Genomic DNA, 20,126 nt, shown 5'->3' with positions numbered 1-20,126 from the left:
CCACCCAAGTTGGAGAAAGCAATGCTAAGAACTCGGAGAAGGTAGATCTGCCTACTGTAAGTGAAGATCAGGTTTGAGACCATCTAAAGAACCTGAAGGTGCACAAGTCTATGGGACTCAATGAGGTCCATCCACGGGTTCTGAGGGAACTAGAAGATGAAGCTGCTGAGCCCTTATCTGTCATATTTGAAAGGTCATGGCAGTCTGGTGAAGTTCCCACTGACTGGAAACCCCCATTTTCAAGAAGGGAAAAAAAGATCCAGGGAACTACAGGCAAGTCTCACCTCTGTGGCTGGCAAGGTCATGGAGCAGATCCTCCTGAAGGCCATACTGAGGCACATGGAAAATAAAGATGAGGTGATTGGTAGTAACCAATATGGCTTCACCAAGGGCAAGTCCTGCCTGACAAAGTTGGTGGCCTTTTATGACGGTGTTACAGCATCAGTGGATAAAGGAAGAGCAACTGACATAATCTACCTGGACTTGTACAAAGCGTTTGACACTGTCCCACATGACATCCTGGTTGCCAAATTGGAGAAAAATAGATTTGATGGATGGACCACTCGCTGGATAAGGAATTGGCTGGATGGTTGCACGCAAAGAGTTGTGGTCAACAGCTCAAAGTCCAAGTGGAGACAGGTGATGAGTGGTGTTCCTCAGGGATCAATGTTGGGACCGGTGTTATTTAACATCTTTGTAGGTGACATGGACAGTGGGATCAAGTGAATCCTCAGCAAGTTTGCAGACAACACCAAGCTGAGTGGTGCAGTTGATGTGCTGGAGGGGGATGCTATCCAGAGGGACCTGGACAGGCTTGAGGTGGGCCCATGCCAACCTCATGAAGTACAGTAAGGCCAAGTGCAAGGTCCTACATCTGGGTCGGGGCGGTGCCAACCACAGATACAGGCTGGGCAGAGAATGACTTGAGAGCAGCCCTGAGAAGAAGGATTCGGGAGCATTGATTGATGAGAGATTCAACATGAGCTGACAGTGTGCATTGCAGCCCAGAAGGCCAACTGTATCCTGGGCTGCATCAAGAGAAGTGTGACCAGCAAGGCGAGGGAGGTGATTCTGCCCCTCTGCTCTGCTCTCACGAGACCCCACCAGGAGCACGGTGTCCAGTTCTGGGGCCCCCAACACAAGAAGGACATGGAGCGGTTGGAGCAGGTCCAGAGGAGGACCACAAAGATGATCAGAGGACTGGAGCACCTCCCCTATGAGGATGAGAGGAGAGAGCTGGGGCTCTTCAGCCTGGAGAAGAGAAGGCTGCGAGGAGACCTTATAGCAGCCTTCCAGTGCCTGAAGGGGCCTACAGGAAAGCTGGGGAGGGGCAGTTTATAAGGGCGTGTAGTGACAGGACGAAGGGAAATGGCTTTAAACTGGCAGAGGGTAGATTTAGACTAGACAGCAGGAAGAAATTCTTTTCTGTGAGGGTGGTGAGACCCTGGATGATGTTGCCCAGTGAGGTTGTGAATGGCCCCTCCCTGGAAGCACTCAAGGCCAGGCTGGATGGGGCTTTGAGCAACGTGGTCTAGAGGGAGGTGTCTTTGCTTATAGCTGAGGCATGGAACTAGATGATCTTAAGAGTCCCTTGCAACCCAAACCATTCTACCATTCTATCATTCTGTGATTTGAAAAGCCTTTTAAAGAAACCCATGAATTTTATAGAGAGAGTTGCAAGGTTATCTCAGATGGCAAATGGAGCTGTTACCTGAGCTTCACAGCTCTATATTCACAGCTTGGTCAAAAAGAAGTGCTGCTAGTGCACTGCTGCTGGATGTAATCTGGCTAGCTGACACTGAACCTCACAGTGGAAGAGTTATTAATCTTAGTTGTATAAATGGACATAGAACTCCTGCCACATAAGGTTCTTGCAACAGGAATATTTCTGTCCCACAGGTTTTGTTCATGAGCAGCAGGGAGCCTTGAATGTAAGGTCTCCTTGTTGGGCCTCATGTGATGGATGGTTTTAGCACAGAGCAGGAAAAGTTCATGTCTTCCATTAATTTGTTTCTGAAAACGTTTACAATCATAGACTTTTTTTTAAGATTGGCGGTCCTAGAAGCAGTTGGATTGAGCAGTGTTTTTAATGTCATACTTAGATAATGCTTGAAGTAAGGATACCTTGCCATCACCTTCCCTTTTGTCCTATCCCTGGGATGTCATGTCCTGGATATGACTCCCACAGTCTGTTTTCTTCCCAGGGCTCTATTCAGCACAGTCCTAAATGCCTTAGCACTTGACTGCGAAACCTGCGTCCTTTAGCAGAATTCTCTAGCACAGTAAAACCTTTGAAATAACTGGGATTAAAAAGTTTCCCTTTGCTACCTCCTCATCTTAAACTTACATTGTTCCATGCATCTTGCAGGCTGAGAGTGCCTCTGCTCATTGTTTCCCTAGTCCCAGCCCTGCACTCATCTACAATTTTGCCAGTTCCGTGCATTCTCATCTTTCAGATCTCTTGTAATTTGACTTGGGATTTCTCAAACAGATCATTTGGTATTAAGTTATAGCAGCATCTAAAGGTTAAGTCTTCAAGTGCAGAAAGAAGACAATTCATTTCCAGAAGACAAAATAATCAAAAGTGAAAACAGGTGGGTAGATAAAATAAAGAACATGGAAGAATGAGGCTGCACGTGAGGTAGTAGTGATATTCTTTGCAGTTAATTTGTGAACAGTATAGGATAGGCAGGTTTGAGACAGAAAAAAAAAAAAACAGGCCTGTCAACTGCCCTATTTCTCTAACTCAAAGAGAGATCAACTGAATCCCGAAGCAACTGTCATGCTTAGCAGGTGTACATCTAACTGATTCTTCAAGCTCTCCCATAACAAAGATGTCATTAACTTGCTAGCCAGTCTATTCAGTGTTCACTATGATCAAAACCCATTATCTCTTGTACTATCTATCATGAACACTGGAAGCAGATTTTTCTCTTTGCAATTTTCTTCTACAAACCAAAGCAGTTATCGTATTGGTTCACTCTTTAAGAGAAACTGCCCCAACGTATTTAATCTTTCCATAATGCATTTTCTCAACCTCTAATAATCTCCTCTGGACTTTCTCAGATTAGTCTGTGTTCTCTGAAGTGCACTCACTAAGACTGGACGCAGTACTGCAGGTGAGAGCCTAATCAGAGAAAGTAGAGCCAGAAATGTTACGTCACACATCTTGCAAATCATATTCCTATTTATACCATCTCATATGTTTGTTTGTTTTCACAACGGTGTGCCCTTGGCTGATTCATATTCAGTTTAGAGATAACTCTAAACCCAACATTTTTCTAGAGTACTATTGTTTAGATAATTTGAATAATTCTATTTTAAAATATTTCTATCCAGTAATAATAGTAATCCTTATTCCTATGCAAAATAATAATAATAATAATTCAAACTATAAAATATGTAACAACTCTTTTAATAGTTTTATTACATTTTATAGGATATGCCTATCATGCATAAACAAGCAAAGAAGTAGGACAAGTTCTTTCTCTTAGATGTAAATCCCATAAAAATATCACAGAATCCCACAATTGTAGGGGTTGGAAGGGACCTCTAGAGACCACCCAGTCCAACTCCCCTGCAAAGCAGGCTCCCTGCAGCAGGCTGCACAGCTCGGCGTCCAGGCGGCTCTTGAATGCCTCCCGAGAAGGAGACTCCACAACCTCCCCGGGCAGCCTGCTCCTGTGCTCCAGCACCCTCACTGGGATGAAGTTCCTTCGTGTATTGGTACAGAACTTCTTAAGCTCCAGTTTGTGGCCATTTCCCCTTGTCCTGTCCCTGCAAAGTGCTGAAAAAAGGTTGGCCATGTCCCTTTGCTTCCCACACTTAAGGTATTTATAAACATTAATAAGATCACCTCTCAGTCTTCTTTTCTCTAGGCTGAACAGACACAGCTCCCCCAGCCTTTCCTCATAGCTGAGATGCTCCAGGCCTTTCATCATCTTTGTGTCCCTCCGTTGGACTCTTTCCAGGAGATCCCTGTCTTTTTTGTACCGGGGAGCCCAGAACTGGACACAATACTCCAGGTAAGGACTGACCAGGGCAGAGTAGAGGGGAAGGATCACCTCCCTTGTCCTGCTGGCCATGCTCCTGTTAATGCACCCCAGGATCCCATTGGCCTTCTTGGCCAGCCAGGGCACACTGCTGGCTCATGGCCAACCTGTCATCCACCAGGACCCCCAGGTCCTTCTCCGCAGAGCTCCTCTCCAGCAGGTCATGTCCCAACCTGTACTGACACTTGCAGTTATTCCTTCCCAGGTGCAGGACTCTACGCTTGCTTTTGTTAAACCTCGTCTGGTTTCTAACTGCCCAGCTCTCCAGCCTGTCCAGGTCTGGTTGAATGGCAGCACAGCCTTCTGGTGTGTCAGCCACTCCTCCCAGCTTCCTATCATTGGCGTACCAGCTGAGGGTGGGCACCATCCCCTCATCAAGATCATCGATGAAGATATTGAACAAGACCGGATGCAGCACCACCCCCTGGGGAACACCGCTGGTCACAGGTCTCCAATCAGACTCCGCACCGCCGATCACCACCCTCTGAGCTTGGCCAGTCAGCCAGTGATCAACCCACCTCACCGTCCACTCATCCATCCCACACTTTCTCAGCTTCCTTATCAGGATGTCGTGGGAGACAGCGTCAAAAGCCTTGCTGAAAATATATATCCGTTCTTTAGGTTATGGTGACAACTGGATAGATTGTTTCATGAATCATTGCTAATCTAGAGGCATGCATGTAGAGATGCTTTAGGGTGAACCACTTTTTAGTTACATCTTGATCATTTGGACTGGGAAGTCAAATGCAGCTCATATAATGCTGCCAAAACACTCTGGTATACCACTGACTGAAAAAAAGTGCCAGTGAGACAGAGAGGCTTTGGTTACTTGAAACAATAACAAAAAAATAAAATCAGTCTACTTGTTAATATTTCCAGTGACTGTTCAATTTATTTGATAAATGTGTATGTAGATATAACAGATCTCTTCAAGGTGTTGGACCTAGATCTTTATGACACACACATAAAAGCAGGATTAAACACTATACTCATGTTCCATATTACATCAAATGATTAACTGCAGATGAGAAATCCTCCTCCAGCAGTTTTTCTAATGAGGTCTTGCACAGATCTCCCTGTAGTCCAATGCTCTTCAGTATCTTGACTAATAATCCACAAGGAAGTATCAGCTACCTAAACAGAAGCACATGGAACAATAGGAAAGTTATATCACTGCCATTTTAGTAATACGTTTTGAGTTCAATATTTATAAATACTGTAGAAAACTTAAAGCGGCCAGAGAAGAGTCATAAGAATGAGTCAAGATCCACAGAACAATTTTCAACATGGATAGCTTTAGAAAGGTAAGAAAATGGAGTGAGTTCTAAGGATCTGTAAGAGTATGTGCTGCTTGCCCCATTTACATACTCCTAAAGTGAAGGCTGAATTCTGTCTAACCATGGAAAGATTATTATGATGAGAAAAGGGAATGAGAAAATGATGAGAAAGAAACCATCTAGCACATTTTAGTCTGTGAGCCAAGACAGAACTGAAATCAACATTTCCAGAGAGGGAAGTTGACTGAGCTGAGCCCTGCGCTACTGACTGCTCTACTTCCTGTTCTGGCTTCTTCTGTTCTCCTGGAATCTCTTCATCCACGTTTCTGCAGCAGGGTGACCTCATTTGGCAGCGGTCTCTGAGAGCTTACATTGACTAAACCGGAGTGCCTCATTCTCATAGGTGCCTCTTAGAAAGTTGCTCAGCAAGACCTGAACTTCCTCCCCGGTAGCAAACAAGTCTCCTTCTGTTCCACTGAAAATCAGCTGGGAGGAAGTGAGATGGGGAGGTGGTTTCCGAAATCCTGTGGATTGTGATTACAGACATAGTCTCAAAATCCACGAGATGGGGGTGGGGAGCACAGGACCTGCATGGGAAATCCAAATTATTTTGGTGTGAGCGGAACATGTGCCTTTGATAACACTGTTCACAGGCATATACAAGCCTGACAGCAAAGGGCTTGCTGTTGCTTTAAAAAAGGAAGAAAACAGTTTGAGGGATATCCCTTTCCAAATAATAAGGCTTTTGCTTTGGAGGAGCTGGTGCTTTCTATATATAGTGAGGTGATTATTTCAGAATGGAAAATGTTTGTTCAGGAAGGAAAGGCTCTGAGATCAGCAGAGTTGAGTCTCACCCACAGACTGTTGACTCCATTGGACTCTTCTGCTAGCAGCAGAGAACTGGGAGGAGGACTCTGGAGGGACAAACTGGCTGCCCAGGAATAACCCATCTATATTTCATTTCTCCTTGATCATGACCTTGGGTTCTGATGTGACTCAGAGGGGCAGTTTCTGAAGTCAGATCTGATGATTCTTTTAGGAAAAAGAAAACTGAAGATGGTCAAACCTCTTTTTTTTTTTTTTTTTTTTTTTTTTTTTGATAAGTGAATGTTATTATCCACAACCAATACACAGTGGATGTGCACTAAATATACCTTCCACAAACAGACACAGGAAACTGTATTTCCTAATCTGGACAGGATGACAAACACACACATTTCTACACACACACACCCATTCATGTACACACTCTCATGTACCTATGAACTGATGTGACACTGCTCCATCTAGTGGAAAATTATGTATTATACAGTCATAATCTCATTAAGAATAGTACTATTTTTGTATTGTAGCATTGTTTATGAATCTTAGATACAGAACAAGAAAACTCTGTGCATCACTTACAGGGCTTAAATTTTTTTTAAAGTGGGGAAAAAAATCATAAGCTTGCATTATCCTGGGCTGCATCAAGAGAAGTGTGACCAGCAGGGCAAGGGAGGTGATTCTGCCCCTCTGCTCTGCTCTCCTGAGACCCCACCAGGAGCACGGTGTCCAGTTCTGGGGCCCCCAACACAAGAAGGACATGGAGCTGTTGGAGCAGGTCCAGAGGAGGGCCACAAAGATGATCAGAGGACTGGAGCACCTCCCCTATGAGGATGAGAGGAGAGAGCTGGGGCTCTTCAGCCTGGAGAAGAGAAGGCTGCGAGGAGACCTTATAGCAGCCTTCCAGTGCCTGAAGGGGCCTACAGGAAAGCTGGGGAGGGGCAGTTTATAAGGGCGTGTAGTAACAGGACGAAGGGAAATGGCTTTAAACTGGCAGAGGGTAGATTTAGACTAGACAGCAGGAAGAAATTCTTTTCTGTGAGGGTGGTGAGACCCTGGATGATGTTGCCCAGTGAGGTTGTGAATGGCCCCTCCCTGGAAGCACTCAAGGCCAGGCTGGATGGGGCTTTGAGCAACGTGGTCTAGAGGGAGGTGTCTTTGCTTATAGCTGAGGCATGGAACTAGATGATCTTAAGAGTCCCTTGCAACCCAAACCATTCTACCATTCTATCTTAAGCTGCCAAGATGAATTTAATGCGACGAAGATGTCGAGCTTAATGTTGGATACATTAAAAAGAACGTGGCCAGCAGGTTGAAGGAGGCGATCATCCCCCTCTGCTCTGCCCTGGTGAGGCCACATTCAGAATTCTGCATCCAGTTCTGGGCTTCTCAGTTCCAAAAAGACAGGGATCATCTAGATAGAGTACAGTCCAACCTGGATGCATACCTGTGTGACCTACTGTAGGGAACCTGCTTTAGCAGGGGAGTTGGACTCAATGATCTCTTGAGGCCCCTTCCAACCCTTGCAATTCTGTGATTCTGTGATGTCCAGGTGGCATTTGAAGATCCTTGAGGGAGACTACAAATTGTCAGATTATTCCACAAAGGGAGGTTGCCAGTGCAGATTTGTAAGCTCTGTACTGGGACTTTTGTTTTTAGCATATCTGTGCTCAGGCTGCAAAACAGAGTAAGCTGTGAGGCAGTGTTTGTGGCTGATCCTAAGTGTTCAGAGAAGCATGGATGACAGACGGCTGAGGGAGAACAGCATGGCCTTAGGGGACTGAGCTACGTCATGATAGAAGTGGCAGACAAAATTCAGCAGGGAGAAATCTGAAGTGGAGCCTAAGGGAAAACAATCCCTGATTCACATGTCAAATTATGGCATCTGAGATGATTACCAGAGAGAATGAGAGCTTCAGCTTAAAAGAATCTTGCAAAAATGTCAGCTTAGTGCTCAGCAGTCAAAAGAGCATATGAAGTATTAAGAATAATTAGGGTTATTTGTATCATATTCTTCAATCCTTCAGCAACTCCCTTGACAAAATTAACACTGCTACTGGATATAGATTTCCAGTAATTTCTTCCATCTTGATGCATCCAAAGGTAGCTTTAGCTGTGTTTGCTGCAGTACTGAGTTTTAGCTTGCCTACTACCACTATCAGGCATTTCAGCCTTACTTTTCTGGGCAGACACATAATCTTGAAAATGCTTTGCAGTTTACCATTTCATTGTTTATTACTTTCCTGTTTATATTTCTGCCAGTATTAGTATCAAATGCAAACTGTATCAGAGGTGACTTTTTATTTACGTTCAAATCACCAGAAATATTGAAGGAACACTTAAAGCTTCAAATATTCCTTCTGACAACTTTTCCCTCTGAGACATTTTACTATATGAACATATGTTTAAACAGATGCAGTACTTTTAAACAAAAATGACATGGAGTATAATAGAGCATGTTATAATTTGAACTAGTTCATTGTTTTGTGTAGAGGAACTCACAGGCTTCAAGTACAGGCCTACCTTGACTGTAGTTGGCTGCTTTTGGGCCCTCACGATTAGAAGTTTAGGGTCTCAGCCCCCAGCACAAGAAAGACGTGGAGCTGTTGGAGCTGGTCCAGAGAAGCCCATGAAGATGCTCAGAGGGCTGGAGCACCTCTCCTATGGAGACAGGCCGAGGGAGTTGCGCTTGTTCGGCCTGGAGAAGAGAAGGCTCAGGGGAGAGCTCATTGCAGCCTTCCAGTACTTCCAGTACTAAAAGGAACTTATACTGAGGATGGAGACTGACTTTTTACACTGTCTGATAGTGACAGAATCATAGAGTCATAGAATCATTACAGTTGGAAAAGACCTCTAAGATCATCTAAGTACTACATCTACACTTTCCTTAAACACCTCCAGGGACAGTGACTCCACCACCTCCCTGGTCAGCCTGTTCCAAGGCCTAACCACTTTTTTCTGAGAAGAAATTCTCCCTAATATCCAACCTGAACCTCCCGTGGTGCAACTTGAGGACATTCCTTCTTGTCCTGGTGCCAGCTGGTAGATTTAACTCTGTTCACCACCACTTTCTGGGCTGGGCCATCCAGCCATTTTTTACCCAGCAGAGTGTGCCTGTCCAAGTCATGGGCTGCCAGCTTTTCCAGGAAAATACTGCAGGAGACAGTGTAAAAGGCTTTGCTGAAGACTAGGCAGGCTACGTCAACAGCCTTTCCCTCATCCACAAGGCAGGTCACTTGGTTATAGAAGGAGATGAGGTTGGTCAGGCAGGACCTGCCTTTCCAACCTCATTTCCTTCTATGTCTAGGGACACAAAGGAGGGCAGTTTTAAACTAAGAAGGCAGATTTAGATTAGATGTTAGGGAGAATTTTTTCACTCAGAAGATGGTGAGATGCTGGAACAGGCTGCCCAGTGAGGCTGTGGATACCTTGTCCCTGGAGATGTTCAAGGCTAGGTTGGATGGGGCCCTGGGCAACTCGATCCAGTGCCTGATTTAATGGTTGGCAACCCTGCCCATGACAGAGGAGCTGGAACTAGATGATCTTTAAAGTCCCTTCCAAATCAAGTCATTCTATGATTCTATGATATGAAGTAAACATCCACTACTTAACCTTGCTTCAACCATCATTTGTCATCATGTTCCATTGTACTCTGAAGCTCAATGTAGTTGACCAGTCTGGTCCCAGAAATGAATTTCATTTAAAAACAGATGCCCTATTCTTGGATCAAGGATTTCTGTGTTACAGTTCTACTTAACTAGGCTGTGGACAGCTGATGAAAAAAAAAAAAAGGAAAAACATAAGCAGTGGAAGCTGAGATGGGTTGCCTGGGAAGAATATAGGGATGCTGTCTGGATATGCAGGGATAGGATCAGGAAAGCCAAGGTGCAGATGGAATTAAACTTGATGAGGGATGTGAAAAACAAAAAGAAGGGTTTCTTTAGATACACAGGGCAGAAGGCAGGCAAAGGAGAGTGCACCCCTCCTGATAAATGAAAAGGGAGAGCTGGTCTCCTCAGACATGGAGAAGGCTGAGTACTTTACAAGTTCTTTGGCTCTGCCTTCATGGCCATTCAGGCTTCCTACATCTCTCATGTCCCTGAACTTCTAAGTGGGGGTGGGATGAGGAAAATTCCTGCCAGTGTAAGAGCAGAGCAGAATACGTTCCAGTCTATGGAGCTGGACAATATGAACCCTAGTGTTCTAAGGAGCTGGCTGATGTAGTTGCCAAGCCTCTCTCCATCATATTTGAAAAATCATGGCTGTCAGATGAAGTCCCTGCTGACTGGAAAAAGGAAAGCATCACTCCCATCTTTAAGAAAGGGAGAAAAAGGAAGACCCGAGGAACTACAGGCTGGTGAGCCTCACCTCTGTGCCTGGAAAGATCATGGAGCAAATCCTCCTGGAAGCTACAATAAGGCACGTGCAAGATGAGGAGGTGATCCGAGAGCCAGCACAGCTTCACCAATGGCAGATTGTGCCTGACAAATCTGGTGGCCTTGTATGATGAAGCGATGGCACCAGTAGACAAAAGAAGGGCAACGGATGTAGTCTACCTAGAATTGTGCAAGGCTTTTGACATGGTCCTACACCACATCCTTATCACTAAATTGGGGAGAGATGGATTTTAAGGCTGGATTATTAGGTGGACAAAGAACTGGTTGGATGGTCATAGCCAGAGAGTTGTTGTCACAATGGATCTCTATCCAGGAGGAAGCTGGTCACAAGTGGCGTCCCCCAGTGCTCTTCAATATCTTTATCAATGACATAGACAGTGGGATTGAGCGTACCACCAGCAAGTTTGCTGATGACACCAAGATGAGTGGTAGGAATTGGGGGTCCTGGTGAACAAAAAGCTGAACATGAGCTAGCAGTGTGTGCTTGCAGCCTGGAAGGCCAACAGTATCCTGAGCTGCATTAGCAGAGGGGTGGCAAGCAGGGAGAGGGAGGAGATTGTCCCTCTCTACTCTGCACTTGTGAGGCACCATCTGGAGTACTGCATTTAGGCCTGGGGCTTCCTTCCTTTCTTCTTCTCTCCCTCCCTCCCTCCCCCCCTTTCTTTCTTCCTTCCTTCTTTCCTCTCTTCTTTCTTTTCTTTCCCAAAGTGTGTGTTATTAAGTCAAGGAAAAGATAATTCAGAGAAGTTCAACATCATGTGTTTTAAAAAATATGAGACTAATGCTCTTAGTGGTTTTATGATTTACGAATGCTAGTAACTATCCCAGTTTAATCTGAATCCTGCTGTTCTGAAGATAAAACTCACTGCTACACACTAAATTAGACTGTAGATCATATAATTGCAAGAACCATGTGAATCACTAACAGAGAAGGGTAACAAAATGGAGAACTGGCACAGGAGGAATGAAAGAACTTGGATAGCACATAAACAAAAACGCTCTTCCAAAGCATTTGAAAAATGCTGATCAGATAATTTTCATAAGAGGAACCCAAAGTGATTGACTGCCAGGCTACACTGAAGGAAAAGCTGCAATGCAAGGCACAAAAATTAAGACAAGAACATTTTCCACATGCTTGCAACATTCCCTGCTACCTGGAGGAGCCAATGGGGAGAAGTTTGCTGCTGGACCTTGTCCTTACTAACAGGGAAGGGCTGGTTGGGGATATGAAGGTTGGGATTAGCTTAAGATGCAGCGATCATGAAATGGTGGAGTTCAGGGTCCTGTGTGGAAGAAGCAAAGCAGTAAGTAAAATTGCCAACTCTCACCTCTTCAAGGATGTACTTGGAGGTATCCCATGGGCTAGAGCGTTGGAAAGCAGAGGCCTGAGCGAGCTGGTCAGCACCTGAACACCACTTCTTCCAAGCTCAAATCGATGCACAGGTAAGAGTAAGGAATTGGGAAAAGTTGGCAGAAGGCCTGCATGGATGAGCAAGGAGTTCAGGGATAAACTCAAACACAAGAAGAAAGTCTATGAAGTGTGGGAGAAGGGCCTGTCCACTTAGGAGGAAGATAGGAATGTTGCTAGGGCCTGTAGGGATGCAATGAGGAAGGCCAAGGCCCACTTGGAATTAAATCTGGCAAAGGAAGTCAAGGATAACAAGCAAGGTGTTTTTAAGTATGTCAGAAGTAAAGGGAAGACTAAGGAAAATGTGAGTCCGCTATTGAATGAGGTAGACACCCTGTCAACAAGGGACGCTGGGAAGGTGAAGATACAGAATGCCTTCTTTGCTTCTAACTTTACTAATCAGACTACCACCTCAGGAATCTCAGACCCTGGGGGTAAGAGAGAGAGTCTGGGGAATGGAAGACTTCCCCTTGGCTGAGGAGGATATGATTAGAGAGTGTCTAGCCAAAATCAACTCACACAAATCCATGGGCCCTGATGGGATGCACCCACATGTGCTGATGGAGCTGGCAGAAGTGATTGCTGAGCCGCTCTCTATCATCTTTCAGAGGCCTTGGAGAACAGGAGAGGTGCCTGAAGACTGGAGGACAGTCAATGTCACACCAGTCTTCAAAGAAGGCAAGAAAGAGGACCCGGGAAACCACAGGCCAGTCAGCCTCACTTCTGTCCCTGGAAAGGTGATGGAACAGCTTGTTCTGGATGCTATCTCCAAGCAATTGGAAGAGAAGGGTAGATGAGGGGAGAGCAGTGGATGTTGTGTATCTTGACTTCAGCAAGGTGTTTGACACCGTCTCCCTGTTATGAAACTTAGAAAGTGTGGGATAGATGAGTGGACAATTGAGAACTGGCTGACTGGCAGAGCTCAGAGGGTTGTCACCAGTGACATAGAGTCTGGCTGGAATCCTGTAACTAGTGCTGTACCCTAGGTGTTGGTACTGGGTCTGGTCTTGTTCAACATCATCATCAGTGACCTTGATGAAGAGATAGAATCCACCTTCACCATGTTTGCTGATGGTACAAAGCTGAGAGGAGTGGCTGACATCCCAGAAGGCTGTGCTTCCATTCAACAAGACCTGGACAGACAGGAGAATAGAGCAGAGAGGAACCTGATGAGGTTTACAAGAGCAAGTGTAGAATCTTGCGCCTGGGGAGGAATAACGACATGCATCAGTACACGTTAGGGGATGACCTGCTGGAGAGGAACACTGAAGGGAAGGACCAGGGCATCCTGGTGAACAACAGGTTAGCCATGAGCCAGCAGTGTGCCCTGCTGGCCAAGAAAGCCAGTAGTATCCTGGGGTGCATTAAAAAGAGTGTGGACAGCAGGTTGAAGGAGGTGATCCTTCCCCTCTACTCTGCCCTAGTGAGGCCACACCTGGAATACTGTGTCCAGTTCTGAGATCCTCAGTTCCAAAAAGACAGGGATCATCTAGAGGGAGTCCAGTGGAAAGCCACAAAGACAATTAGGACCTGTAGCATCTCCATTATGAGGAAAAACTGAGAGACTCTGGACTCTTCAGTGTGGAGAACAGAAGGCTGAGAGGGGATCTCATAGCTGTTTATAACTATCTAAAGTGCGAGAGTCAAGTTGATGGGGGTGGACACTTTTCAGTGGTGTGCAGCAATAGAACAAGGGGCAATGGGCAGAAACTAGAACACGTGAAGTTCCACACTAACACACAGAAGAACTTCCTCAATGTGGGAGTGACAGAGCACCAGAACAGGTTGCCCAAAGATTTTGTGGAGTCTCCTTCTCTGGAGATATTCAAGATCCATCTGGATGCTTTCCTTTGTGACCTACCATAGGCAACCTGTTTTAGCAGGCAGGTTGGACACAATGATCTCCAGAAGTCCCCCCCAGTCCCTTCAACTCTGTGATTCTGTTATGAACAGCAGTAGTCCAAGCTATACATTATTGCTTAGGATGGGTTAGAAGGACAGGACTAGAGTGCCATTCTTCATAGCACAACGTCACCTCAGTAGAGTTGAGAGATGGGAGAAAGGTGAGAAAAGTCTGTTGTGCTTCATCTTCCATTTCTAATTGGAGTTTTGTTCACTCTACTGCTCCAAGCCTGAGAAAGGGACTCCTTTCCTCCTGGGAGCAGGTCTGTTCTGGATCTTACTAAGAACTGGTCTCATCCTCCAACAAAGACTTCTTTCCCCTGGAGTGAGAACATTCCTGCAGCCTTTCTCTGGATTGGGACTGCACTGTTCATCAGCTCCTGCAATTGTACAACAGCCTGGCTTCTCTGAAATGAGAGATAATTAAAACCTTCCCTGGTACTGCTTTCTCCACTCAGAATAGAAAGTGCCTCTCTCTCCATTACAAAAACCATTCCCAGCCCAGAACAAAGGCCAGAAGTTTCTGGTAAGTAGAGATCTTACCACAAGAAAGCAGGGCCCAGCATAATTTATATTGCTTCCTCCTTGCCATCTATGTGTGGGGCCCCAGTGCGATGACATCCTGGCTCAGATGCTATAAACAAGGCCATATTAATGGATCATAAACTCCTTGGAGGCTGGCTAGATGTCTGTATTAGGTTATGAGTTCCTGGAAGCAGAGATAATAGCAAGGTGAATCTGAGAATGGAAAGTTGAAGAAATGGGGGTTAAGACACTGGAGAAATACTTTCCCTTTGCTAGTTCTGTTCATCTGAGCCTCTTACAAAGAAGTTGGTGAATGTGATTCTGGTTTTAGCATCATGTGGATGAGGAGATGTAATCTGGGGAAAGCAGCACCATGTCTGATTGCAAATATGCCAGTGTAATACTGCTGCTCCCTGAAACATCAGGCAACGTAAGAAACAGTCACTTGCTGGAGGAACACAGAAGGCATAATGCATCAAGGACTGTGAGAAAATTTGCTTAGAGTCCAAATCCAGACTGGACTTCATTTTCTGAAAGCCCTTTTGTAGATTCATTCTGGATAACTTTACAAACACATTAAAACTAAAGAGAATGTTTGCCTTCATTCTCTGATTAGAGGGGACACCTCAAACCAGAACACCTTACTACTTAGAATCAGAATGGGTTTAAGTGCTTATCCCAGTACACTGCTATTATGTCAGTAATCATTATACTAATGAAATATACATATGTAGTACCAATCCTTTTTTTGTATACAATACTGCCCTTTTTATATCCTCTTCAGAACAGATTTTAGTCTAACTATATAACTGAGAAATCCTAATTTATTGGTCATCTAGTGTAATCAATAAATCCTTTAATTTCTGCTTTCCAGGACACAGCCACTAGTCAGTAACCACGAACTGCTCAGTGGGACTCCCAAAGAAACAACCCTACTGGATGACAATTATCCATTGTTACATACAGCAACAGATTTTAAACCAAAAGTTTATGAATTACTGCTCAGCGTTTATTCAGCTCTTTGTGCACTGCTGCCAAATGCTTTATAAAACTCCCTTATCTGTCTCTGAGGTACAAAAATTCCTGTTTTTTTCACGCACTCTCCACCTTGAAGACATAAAATTTGATCTTTTCACCACTTTACTGATGGATAATTGAGACTCACATTTGAGGGGGAAACAATGTCACAGTCAGATTTTTGAAGGTCTTCAAGTCACTGAAGAAACTATGAATCAGATCACGCTTAATTTTCGCATTTGGAGAGAAGCACAGGGCAGTCCTTCTATCTAGAGTACGGGGGGAGCTTGGAGATGCTTAAGTCTGTTGATTAAAGTGGCTAGAGGAACAGTATCCACATACATCTTACACCAGGACCTTAAAGAGAGACAGAAAAGGCTACTTTTGAAACTTCCCTAATTGTAAGTTACAGAATGCAATATTGCTCATTTGTCTTTGAAAAAAAAACCCAACATAACAATAAATGAGTTTGAGTTGCTTAGAGAGAGACAGCAAACTGAGAAGGTGTGATGAGGTCTTTGAATAACACCAACATAAGTGGAATGCAGCACAAAATGACATAATTAGTGTATCAGAGTATCATGGGTGCTTTGCCACAATCCATGATTATTCATAAAATGTCAAGTGAACCACTGAATGTAAATGTTTGGTAAGGTATTACTTAAAATGAGGAAAGCACCAGCTAGAACAGGAACTCTAATGGTGGGTAAGGAGATGAGGATTGCTTCCCACCAAGAAGATGAAAGCCGGAGTGGGGGTCAGTATCACTTGACTGGAAGTAGAAAAGCATCTTCCTGCAAGGAGAAGACTTCATTAAAGGCATTTTTCAGACAGCTTAGGTATTTTTAAAGGAAGACATGACCATAGCTCTGCCTAAGATCAAGCTTTTGTCCTTCAACCCAGAATTAACAATATAACTTCATGAAGTTGTAATCTATTAGCAAGGAGAGTTTAAAAGACCAGAGTACTGCAAGGAATAAAACAGGAAAGCAAACCTCATAACATAACATCGTATCTCCACTGGTATTATAAATAGACTTATTATTATCTTGCTCAGAAATGTACAGTGCTTGTATAGTTAATAACAATCATCACTTCCTCTCACTCTATGCAACAACAACCCTTCCACCATTTTGCCTCAGGCTGATACTGCATTAAGTGTCCAACAATTTCACAAAACATGCTGTTTTCATTCTATAAACATCAGTGTGTAGGTAATTCCCCATGATCCTTTGGTCCAAGATCCCTGCAAAACAAAAACAAAAGGAAAACAAAACCCCATCAATCAATATTCTTTGCCCCCATGTCTCTTCATCCTGTTTTTTCCACCCTCCCTGATTCATAAATCTAAATCCATTACAATGCTGCTGCAAATCTTCTTTCTCCAATTTGGTATTTTAGCTATATCTTCACCTCATCTCTACTGCACAGTTTCTACAAGGCAACAAAACACACCTCATCTTTTACCTTTTAAAATCCCTGTTTCCTGTGCTTTTTAATTTTTGTTCCGAACTACTCTTCCATCATCAATGCCATTAATGCCTACTGATATCTTCTAAACTTCTTTCTGTCGTTCTTTTTGAAAAAGAGGAGAAAAGATTCCACTGAGCACTGAAGAGACACTGGAACAGGTTGTCCAGAGAGGCTGCCTCCTTCTTGGAGGCATTCAAGGCCAGGCTGGATGGGGCTTTGAGCAACCTGGTCTTGTGGAAGGTGTCCCTGCCTGTAGCAGGGGGGTTGGAACTAAGTGATCTTGAAGGTCTCTTTCAACCCAAACCATTCCACTATTCCTTGACAGTGGATTATTTTGCATTGCAATACATTGGATTATTGTTTTTTGAGGTTCTTAAAAATGACTAGGAGTTGGTTCCTGCGATTGTGACTTGTTTTGTTAATCACTGCATTTGATGACATAGTTGTCTTTTGTAAAGTATTTAGGATTTACACTCAAGAGCTGCTTGTGTGTAGAGGACTTAGAAGTTATGTTGTTTATCTCTAAATTTTCCCATATTGGCCTTAGCTTGACAAGGCTTTGCCTGGTCACTGAGGCCTCTGTGGTATTACATTATAATAACAGCATTGAGATCTGAGATGCATATCATGTGTTCTCCAGGATTTTGCCACATTATTCTAGATTAGCAGATGAGTCCAGCCCTCCCCTCTTTCAGTATCTGGGAGCAACAAGACACATAGGTAATGAAAAAAACAGGTATCAATATCATTAATGTACAGTCCTAGTGCTCAGCACAATGCAGATGTGTAACCTTTATATCATTCCTAGAGCTTTTTCCCAGATGCAAACTGATACAGAAACTGTGATGCAACTGATAACCTGCAGCATGCATCCAAGTGATTAGGACAGTAGAACAGAGAAGGGAAAATGCTTAGCTGTTCAGCCAGTGTAAAGGCCCCAACACCTCTGGCCCACCTTGAACTGAAGCCAGACCCTGACACCGGATACAGTGCACCCTTCTGTGGGAGGACACCACCACGCACTTAAACTTTTCTCTCAGCGATGCCGGTGTCCCACACCTTCCATGCTGAGTAGCCCGGCTTCTCTCTCTGGAGCACTCCCTGTTTCTCATCAGGGGTTCTCTGACGTCATCTCTGAGGTCAGGAAGCAAGGGCCACGCCTGCCTCTTGCCTGCTCCTAAACAAAAGGCTATAGATAGCTGTGGCAGCAAATGCTTCTCATTATGTACTCCTCTCTCCTCAGTCTGCCTGCCCAGTTGGGGGTGGGAGCAGCATGGGGCCCCGAGATGCTTGTGCTGCTCTGCTGTGTGTTTTCTGTTATGTGGGGTGAGGAGTGCATTCCTCACAGGCTTTGAATGTCTGCAAAGCCCCAGAGGAATCCTCAGAGGAGTGGGAGGAGAGATCAGGCAGCGAAAAGTTACCCATGCACATCAGGATAAGGCATCCCTCACATGCATCAGCCTGCAAAGATGTCCAAACCTGATGGAAGTGCAAGTGCTATGGCAGCACACCCTCTTAGTAGTGCATTTAAAAGCTTTACACTTCCCACCAACACAGCTTGTTTATCTAGGCTTAGTCTGGCAAAACACAGATCAAGCAGTGATAAATCTGTCTGCTCGTGCACTTAGAGTCAGTGCAAGATAGGTAAAGGAACCATTTCAGATTAAGACTGACTGTGAACCAAGAACAGATAGATATAAACTGGCTATTATTACATGCAACAAGAATTCTGGAGACTTCTAGCTATTACAGCAATCAGGCTCTAAAACGTCTTTTCAAGGTAAGGAGGACACAGGAGCAAAAATTCCAGAGCCTGATAAAATTACGAGTGATTACAGGATTTCATACCTGTGGCAGCTAGAGTTTGGATGTGGAGGCCCAAGAATGGCTATACACCATATTCTTTTCCTTCATCACAGAAATCCAATATAGAGCCTCTCCTCATGGAGTATGCATGCAGTGCCTTGTACCAAGGACACGAAACGGACCTCCCAGACCCACTCCCTCTCAGCATTACATGTGTCTGATGCCTAGTTCATGTTTCAGTGCCTTCTAAGAGAGATTGCACAGAAGATTGTTATGGATATAGAAACACAGGACTGGAAAAAGCTTCCTGGGACAGCTGGATGCAGAGTTGAGTGGCCACTCCCCAGCTTGCTGCCAAGCATTTTTTTTTCATCATCATTCTCAGGATGCTTGTAGAATTGGGAACATTGCAGAACCTGAAGTGTCAGCGGGATGGGCTAGCGCTCCCTGTAAGTCTTAACTGCAACTAAATCAAAACATCATCTCCAAACTGTAGAGATGTGACGATCAACAAAATAATGAACAGCTAGCAGAAAAGAACCCTGGAGGGAAGTCTTGATCCCTGGAGAAAGTGCATACGTCCAGAATATAAACAGAAACATGGGAACTACTGGACTGTATCCTGCACTATAACCACAGAAGCCAGGATGAGCTGCTTCAAATATGCTGGGAATAGCCTAAAAGGCAACTCCACTAAAGTATACCTCTGAAAAAAAATCCATACGGTTACTGATAAAATGCTAGCAGTAGGTTGAGGACTGAGCTGCATGGGTCCCAGTTAGAAATATACATGCTGACCATTCTTGGTAGAAGTGACATTTTGTGATTCTAACTGAGTTAATGCACAATATACCAATGTGCGGCCCACAGGATACATACAGACATTGAACACAGACGCAAGCATAGTCCTGGTGACACCTTGTCATGGTCAGGCTCGCATGGCTCTTCTACAGCTCCCAGTGCAAACCCTAAAGGGAAATAACGGGAACATCCACCTCCTCTGCCACAGGCAGTCCCGTGCTCCCGCTCGTTCCTTGGTCAGCGCCGCGCTACCACATCCCGGTACCCCCTGGGGAGCTCCGCGTCCTCCGGAGCGCTCCGCGCGCGGCGCGGCAGATGGCAGCTCCGGGCAGCTCCGCTCGGGAGCACCGCGCTCCGCTGACGGCACTCCTCCGGACCGCGAAGAGGCTGCCATGGCCACGCGCCTCCGGCCCTCCCTCGCTACCGGGCTCAGGTACGGGAGCGCGCTCCCGGATCTGCCGAGCGCCGCGGCAGCACCGAGGAGACGGCGCGACGGCTACGCCGGGACCCCGGGGACGGGGATGCCGCGAGGGCGGGCGCTCCACGCCGGTGTCCCAGAGGCGGGGCTGCGGGGCGGGCAGGACGCGGCGGGCCGGCAGGGGGCGCACTCCGCTCGCAGCGCGTGGCGCGTCACTGGGTGCGACTG

General features: G+C 45.2%; 1 long non-coding RNA gene across 2 annotated transcripts; it reads right to left on the bottom strand.

Annotated features, from left to right (window-relative positions):
• Window positions 4,919–20,064, bottom strand: LOC110391699. Of its 2 annotated transcripts, XR_002434151.1 has the most exons (3): window positions 19,559–20,064; window positions 15,549–16,646; window positions 4,919–5,186 (listed from the first exon to the last, which is right to left on the bottom strand). It is a non-coding gene; the product is annotated as an uncharacterized LOC110391699 (long non-coding RNA). The 2 variants fall into 2 exon arrangements; XR_002434150.1 differs by lacking the exon at window positions 4,919–5,186 and having other exon boundaries at window positions 15,371–16,646; window positions 19,559–20,063.

This window comes from Numida meleagris, chromosome 1, assembly GCF_002078875.1.
Source record: "Numida meleagris isolate 19003 breed g44 Domestic line chromosome 1, NumMel1.0, whole genome shotgun sequence".
Lineage (NCBI taxonomy): Eukaryota > Metazoa > Chordata > Aves > Galliformes > Numididae > Numida > Numida meleagris.
Note: the sequence above shows the minus strand (reverse complement) of the source record. Positions and strands in the feature narration are given on the sequence as shown.